This window comes from Scomber japonicus, chromosome 9 (assembly GCF_027409825.1).
Source record: "Scomber japonicus isolate fScoJap1 chromosome 9, fScoJap1.pri, whole genome shotgun sequence".
Taxonomy (NCBI): Eukaryota; Metazoa; Chordata; class Actinopteri; order Scombriformes; family Scombridae; genus Scomber; species Scomber japonicus.
Window position 1 is genome coordinate 11433347 of NC_070586.1, and position 8617 is coordinate 11441963.

The window sequence follows — 8617 nt, forward strand, 5'->3', positions numbered from 1 at the left end:
ATATATGAAATATGATAAATAATGACTTGTGGAAATGTTTATTTAGGTGCAAATGTGATGCCGAAGTACATAAAAAAGTAAATAAAAAGAATGATCAACATCTTATTTTCTACTCTTGCCTGTTTAAAGGGTTCAAACAGCAGTCAGGTGCTTATATGAAGACTGAAAGAGTTTTTTCACTGAAATAATTCCTCCAGTTCATGCTGGCTGATAAAATATCTTCTTCAAATGTCCTTTAGCCATATAAAGTGGATATCTGCCACTTTTACAGTCTTTTGAGTGTCAAATTCCCTCTTTGTGTTTACTCGGACAGCTTAACTGTTGAGCTTGTTGGAAACATAGTACCAAAAGAAAAGACTTTATTAGTAGAAATACTATAACACTGAAATATATCTACTTGATTTGAATAATTTGGACAGTTGAAGCTTTATATTAGCTTCAGATAAACATTTAAATACATTTTTGCACAGGAGGAGGACTGTGGATTTTAGCCACAATAACTTGCAATGTAAGTGCATTATGAAGGAATCCTCTAATGGTCAGTATGAACAGGAGGAATTAACTAATTTTGGCAGCTGACTTTTGTTTTAGTCAAGTCAATTCAAAGTCTTTATTGTCATTATATTGTGAACAATACAACAAAATTAAGAATGACTTGAAAGATTGTGAACCTGTCCTTTAATGCTGTTATTTTGTAAGAATGAGAACCATTCTAACTTGTTTGCTTTAAGTTCAGTGTTCAAGGATCGTTGGTGTTATTTTTGCATTCCTTATCAAAGACAGCTGTTTAATTCTCATACAGCAGTTCAGTGACCTGTTTTACGTGTAAATAAAGTAGGGAACTGAAGGAGGGGTGTCTAAAGAGGTGATATTTCACAATGAGGCGTGCTGCAGCTTTTCTGGTGTTGCTGCTCTGTCTGTACTGGACGAGGGCTCAGGGTGAGAGTGGAGGGGTGACAGGGAATGATATCACTCAGACGGAGGTTCAGTCTGAGATCCTGGGTGTCAAAGCAACCAGTGATCAGACCAACATCACCCCTGTATATTTCTATGCTACAGTTAGTAGAAACAACACATTTAATGTTTATTTATGTTATGATGTGTGTAAAGGACATGAATATTGGCCAAAAATATCATATATAGATATTTTAAAATCCCAGTACCAATATTGGTTACTGCCTCAAATCCTCAATCTTGTGTCACTTAGTTTGAATCAGACTCTTTACATTCAGTCTATGGTTTAAATGAATATGTAGATAATGTTCTTTTCTTTGTTTGTCTGTTTGTTCCAAAAATAATGTTGCCAGAAATATAAAGTGCACCATTTACTGTGCAACAATAGTGTGTTTACAGCAGCAGATGGAAAAGAAAGCTTTCATGAATTGAAAATGTCCCAAATTATAGTTTTAGAACAACTGAGAGGGGTTTCAGGGTGAAAGGACAAATACAAAAACTGCAGAATATTCATATTTTTTTTACTGCATGATAGCTGGAGTGAACGGTACTGGCATAATACTAAACCCAGCATATATCCTTATCTTTATGACTCATTCTGACTTGACTCTGACTCATGCTGCCAGATTTAAGACCCAAACTTGATGCAAATACAACCTGACCGAACATTATATTTTAGTCAGAAGTACCGGACTAAACTTGACAGTGCAGAACAGAACTGTGCAGGTACACTTGCCTGGGTCCAGACCTTTGAATCTATCCACTCCCCCAAGTGGAGTTGGCATACAGACGTAATATGAAGAATTAAGAGTGATTTCTATTAAACCTGAAACCAGAAGAACCTGAATCTGACCAGAACTTGAAGCTGTACAAGACAAAACTCTAATATTCCTTATAAGCACACCAAGCTAAAGCCAGTAGTGTTTCCTGCCATCAATCAAATTAAATAAGAGAGCCATGAGAAAAGACTGGGTCACATTTCTTCCAGAAAATATGAAGCAGCAGATTTTCACAAAGATCAGTTTTCAGCACACACAGAGACAAGACAGGGCTAATCTGATTTATCACATAATGTATTCCTGAAGTATTCATTCCCTCTGGGCTGCATAGTAGGTGGGCTCCGGAGTGCTAATTGCCCTTATCAAACATGAAAAGTTATTTGCTCTAATCATGTAACTCATAATGGCATAATTTCAGTAGAATTACCATATGCAATAAATGTCATGATTGACTTGTAGATATTTTTGTCTGTGTGTCCATAAAAGCATATTTTCAAAGTGGATAATGTATGCAGATACTTCTCTGGATCATTATGAATTTGTATTTTAAATATCTGATCATCAGACAATGTTTTTGATCTATATACCCTAACAGACCTATCAGATGAACTCAAGTGCATGTAAGAGTCAAAAGAATTAACTTTATTATATGCATGTTAATACACACAGCTGAGTATTGAATTATTGCTATAATTGTCTTTTGTGTTATTATCCTTATTTGGTGATTGGATAGTGGGTTATTGTTTTAGAAAATGTAAATATTGAGACTTACAGTATTTAGACTAAGTGAATCCTTAACACCACAGAGAGTTGCACAGTAAAATCTAAAAAAAATTAAAAGAGAAATGGAAGCTGCCAAAAGAAAAATTACAAAAGCACATAAAAAGATTAGGGGTGGGGGAGGGGGGGTCTGAGGAGCAAAAGGCAAAATCTACAACTGAAGGGAACAGATCAAGGATTGCAAAGAAATTGGGCACCCAGAGAAAAGAGAGATTTGCTGACTTCCTCTGACAAGATGAGAACAGTCGCTTGATGGCAGGGAGAAAGGGTACAGTCACAAAAAACAAAAGCAAATAACAGAGGCGTGTGTTAGTTATACCCTTGACTGAACTCCATCTGCAGTATAATTCTGAAATGCAAAAGTCCCACAGGCTGTGTCACAGACAATTTGTTCAATATTGTCCTGTCTTTGTAACACAGCCAAAAGTGTTAGACGGGCACACTGAAAAACTGCAGCACAAAGGTCTTCTCAAAACCCCTAGCATTTCTCAGATCTTGTCCTCTTGTGTGCAGTCCAGACAACAAGTCATGCATGTGTCAAGTCTGTGCAAAGTGCTACTACAATGAGGTAGAGGATGCAATACCCCAGGTAGAAGAGAATGTGACCTGGCAACCTCTACATTCATTTTTTGTCAAAGAAGCAAAAACTGAAATATGTGCTGAACTGTTTAACCTTTTCAATCAGAAGCTCAGCAGCATAGGCAAAACCACTATACAACTGGTTGCACCAAGGCAAGGAGCACAGGGCTGTAAGAGAAAGCCTAAGAGAATATAAAATAGTCCTCCATGTGGATTTTTCATAGAACTTCTCCTGCAAACTTAATAGTAAAGTGCAATCTTTCATTTTGGAGGGAGCTGGAAGCAGGCCACAGACCACACATGTGTGGTTTATACAACAACTGGCTCACAGTCCTATGCTACCATCCCTGCATCCCTTCAGCATGATGAGAGAGCCCACTTGGGCCCACTTGGAGCCAGTGCTGAGGGATGTGATGGGAATTGCAATCCATTTCCTACAATTTTACATGTGATGAGTGACGGTCTAGTCACTCAGTACTTTAATAAAAATAATTTATATTGCTCAGCATCGTCCCCTTCCTATCAGGCTTCCAGCAGGTGATCGAAAACTTTTCTGAGAAGTCTCACGAAAAATCCCCCCCAGTGGAGTTAATGGTGCAGTCAAGTGTACTGCTGACTCTTCAGAAGGGTGCAGATGTCCAGATCCCAGAAGATTTTCACAGCCTCCAAACAGAGACAAAATCTGACATCAAGTTCTTCAGGCTGAGTAAGGAAGACATCAAAAGATTTGATGAAGTGGTCCCCGAGGTTGTGCCCCCTGTAAAGGGAACTTTTGGCGATGCACCAGCTCATCTCCACTGAACCAGGGCAAATCATGCACAGGGAGTTCTCCTGCTGCTGCAGCAGCCCGCGTATCTGCCAATGCCACAGTGGTCAACTTGCAAACAGCCAATACCCAGGCCAGTGCCCAAGACGATAATGATCTGAGTGGAAAGGTCGTCTTAGTGAAATATGAAGGTTGGCCGTTCATTGGACAGGTTCTTCATGTAATTGGTGATGAGATTGAGGTGAGCTGCATGGAGTAGTTGGGAAGAAAATATAAGTTAACTTGGCCCCATCCTGCTGATTTTTTTTTTTTTACTACACAACTGATGTGCTGAAGGTAATCTCAGAGCCAGAGCCTCTTAATTCACGACACACACAGGTAACTCTTGCAGATGTGGACTGCTTTAGCACACATTGCTAATGAGATATTGGCCCTCTACAAATGATTAACTAACAGTTCAAAATGTTTTGAAATATTTTGTCAAACATGACTTCATTGACATTAAATCACAACTCATTTTTATTTAATATGTAGTTGTTAGTAGTTGTAATTGTAATGTAGTGTGGCTAGTAGTAGTTTTGAATTCCAGTTGCTATGAATTAATTGTTTAAAAATGTTGCAATACTTTGGTTGAATGTATTTGGATGTTTGAGATTACATTTTTCAATGGACTTAATGTTTCTGTACCAAACTTAAAAAAAGACCAAAAACACCTAAAGAAGAGGGATTATTGTATTTACATTCACCAGGTGGACAGAAACACAACTCCAAATGGTGTTATAATTGTAACTGCTGGATGAGTTAAGAAGCAAGTTCACCATATAAACCTAATAGGCAATCATGTGTGTGTATTTGTGTTCAACTTGTTTCCACTGCCCCCAAGTGGCCAAAAATCAGTGAATGCAAGTTTAAGCTAATTCAACTGTTTAGCTAACTGGTTCAACCAATAACAATGTATCACTTTTAGCTATTTCCATGCATCCTTTACTTATGTTATACTTGTAATGTATATTTTAAACATTTGTCCATAACTATTTAACTAACAACAATTATCTAACAACTTCTTGTCCACTAGTCTACGTTTAAGGTAACTGTTTGGAGTAAGTAGATTCACATAACCTGCCATCTCAAAATAGCCTTGTTAATAAAACATTGTACAAAGTTATGCTGCTAAATAATAATAATATAAAATCCTTAGCTCTGCAAGCCTGGTTAAAAGGAAAACGCTAATGGTGCTGACAAAGGATTTTCTTTTCACAGATAGGTGAGAAATGGTCCAATAATGCAGCAGCTGTGATTAGCAAGACCTTTGTAGAGGCTCGGCAATGCCATCAGTCCTGCTAAAGCCAAGACAAGGATCCAATAATGTACTCACACGGGACTTCTGGAGAAAGAAAACACAACACTGAGGTTTTATAAGGTTTGAGAGATGTGGATGTGTTTGTGTGTATTTTTTTTTCTTGTATACACAACCTTGTCAGGACCCATAGTCCTCATGGGGACCAAAGCATAGTCCTAATGAGGCAAAACGTCATTTCTGAGGAACCGTGGGTGTGTGTGTGTGTGTGTTTTGTGCTTATGCATTATATTGTACACATATTGGTGTGTATTTGTTGGCAACTTGTTTATAGTGGGTGGAGTTTATATACCTTGCTGTCCAATAACATATAACCCTCTGATATTCACCTTTATACAGTAGAATGGCTGCTCATAGTGACTTTCCTGACGTTTGTGCATCTTGTTTTTCACAGATTTTGCTTTTTAAAAGGTCTCCGAGGCTATGTGACATACAGTATATAAAACACACAAAAACACAAGGTCTGCCTTTCAGTTAGTGTCCACATTAAAGGGAAAAGTTCCAGAGTTAAATTAAAATCATTGCAATTTAAGCACAATTTTTCGTGATTTTGGAATGATGTTTATCAATCTATAATCTATGATCTGCAATGTCAAAACAGTACCATTACCCCTATATAGGAGGCAGTTAAATTAAAAGGTCAATATCTAAAATCTTTTAGGATCTTCAACTGCCAAACTACTGGTGCAATTGTAGGGATGATTTCTGTTGTTAATTGGCCTTAACAGCTGTTTGCATCATTCATGGAGGGATGACATGTTTACTGCTGCCTCGTTTATATTTTTATTGGCTATGATGAGTTTACAGTCAGGTCTATGAACCTAATTACAGGGATGAATCTCACTGCCTTGTGTGGAAAGGGGCTCTGTTCGCTTTCCTCGAGAAATTCATATTTTCATATTGGTATCTTCATAGGTTGAAAGCCAGTTGCTTTCATGCAGTTTTCATGAGGGTGCTGGGAAAAGCTGTATTGGTTGGTTTACAGTATGAGCTACAGCTAATGCATTACAACTAGACTTGGTCTTGATTTGCATCCTGTCCCCAATCGCTGCTGAAATCCATCCCATTAGGCGGCTTTTCAACTTTTGAATTAATATACCCTCCGCAAGCCTCCTCAGGTTCAAATTCTCAGAACCTTTGCATAGATTTTTTTTTCAGGAAATTAGTTTAATAGACAGCATTTTTATTGTTGAGACAAAGGCAAATATAAAGTTGCATCCTAATGTTGAGACAAAAATCAAAGAGGATACCTTTAGGAGAGAAAGCAATAGCCCTTGTGCATGGTTCTCCAGTCAAGAAAAAGCAGTAAATTGCAAGCAGCATTCTGTTCCTCTGAAGTAATACATGAAAACGGGTCATGGGTGAAAAAGGTGAGAAGGATACGACCCCTCTAGGGAGGTTAGGGCTTGAAATCATCAATCTGATGCATTTTGAGAGGAAATTCAAGCAGAACTACAACCCGACCCCGTATAAGCAGCAGAAGACGGACGGAGGACAGTACAGTTTGATGAAAGTGCAAAGATTAAAAGAAACATGTTCAATGTAAATTTCTGCTTGAAAACCACATCTTTATCCCATTTATATGGAAATGGTTAAATACACACACAAACACACACACACACACACACACACACACACACACCAATACAACAGACAACTAGTTTACTAGTGCACAAGTGTGGATGTAGTAGTTGTTGGAAACTCCTGTACTTGCACAGGATTCACACTGACTGATAAATTCAACACCAGACTCTCAGCACATGCAGTGAATGTGTGTGTGTGTGTGTGTGTGTGTGTGTGTGTGTGTGTGTGTGTGTGTGTGTGTGTGTGTGTGTGTGTGTGTATTATCAAAACAGTCTACACTCAGATATGCAGAAACACTTCAAAGAATAGCAAACAACCTGTTTTTAGAATCTCCACAATATCAAACATCCCAACAACAAATGTTTTCAGAGTCATAAAAAAACACAATGCACATTAACAACACACACACACATACACACACACACACACACACACACATTGGAGTAGTTCCCTTATGCAATGACCTTTCTCCTAGCAAACTCCTCCACAACATCTCTAAAGTCCAGCAGGTCTCTGACAGGTTCAGACTATTTCCAGTAATGATAAAAGGACTTCAGGCTCATTTTTGATTCTCCCCAAATGAGAAAATGAGCGCTCCCCCTCACAGTTTGTCACCGGCAACGTGAGGAACATCCTCAAAGCCACATAAACATTAGGGAAGACTAACTGCACTGGCCAAACTTCAATCTGGTTTTCAGCATGTTTGAGGGAGACTTGTCTGTTTTCAGCCAACATGAAGGATCGGAACTGCAGACACGTAAAACACGCTGTTCCGCCTTCGGGACGGACCGGAAGTTGGGAGGTAGCCACAAGTTCTTCTGAATGTTTTAAACACCAACCCTTAAACATATATATTCATGCCATACATTGTTGGAAAGCTTAGATTGTCCTGATTCATTCAAGACCACTCACGACTTCTATGGTTGCTCACAGCCGTAATAGTATTAGCGGTTAGCTCGGCTAGCCACTTAGCTAAAGTAAGAAAAGCTATAATGCTACATACCTTCAAAGTCTTCCCTTTATCCACAACGATCATCTTATGACTCAGGACTTTCTGTACAGCTCGCCAAGTATCCATTCTTGTGAAATATGAAATCCGTTTCCATAAAACCGGAATACTTTCCTCAATATGTCCATGTATTTAGTCCAACACGTAACGTAATAACACACATAACAAACATATATACGGTCCGTTTACGTCATTTCCTGACTCCTGCGTGCATCTGTGGGACACGTGACTGTTTCATACAACACCACACACACCAGCCAATCAGTGCTTAGGATGAGGCAGCACATGTCTCCAAAGCCAATAAGGACATGTGACCGGCGACAAAATGGGTGACAATAGGTGCGTGTATGTATTAATCGTCTATCTATGGTATTAATGAGGTCTACTCACATAAAAAAAAACACCAAGTGACGGAGGCCACTTGACACCCCCCCCCCCCCCCCCCCAAAAAAAAAAAAAAAAAAACAAACAAATTCTCATCGGATCTGCATGATTCACGTAGGACATCTATTTTGGTTTCAAAACGGCGAATTTCGCTGAAAGGTGAGTGATTTTCATGTCTGAATACCTGCAAATTAGTATAGACCTCTCTGTATCAGACTTACAGACTAAGCAGTAAACTCAGCTTATGTTGGCTTATTTGTGAGACATCTTTATTGTATTTATTGTAAGTGACTGCCAAAGTAGAGTTGATCAGATTCACTATTTCCCACACTGTTGCCCTTTTCTGCCCATATGTGAGTACCCCAAGTCAGTCCTCACCTATATTTTTGCATTAACATAAAAGATACTGCATCAGTTATAGATGC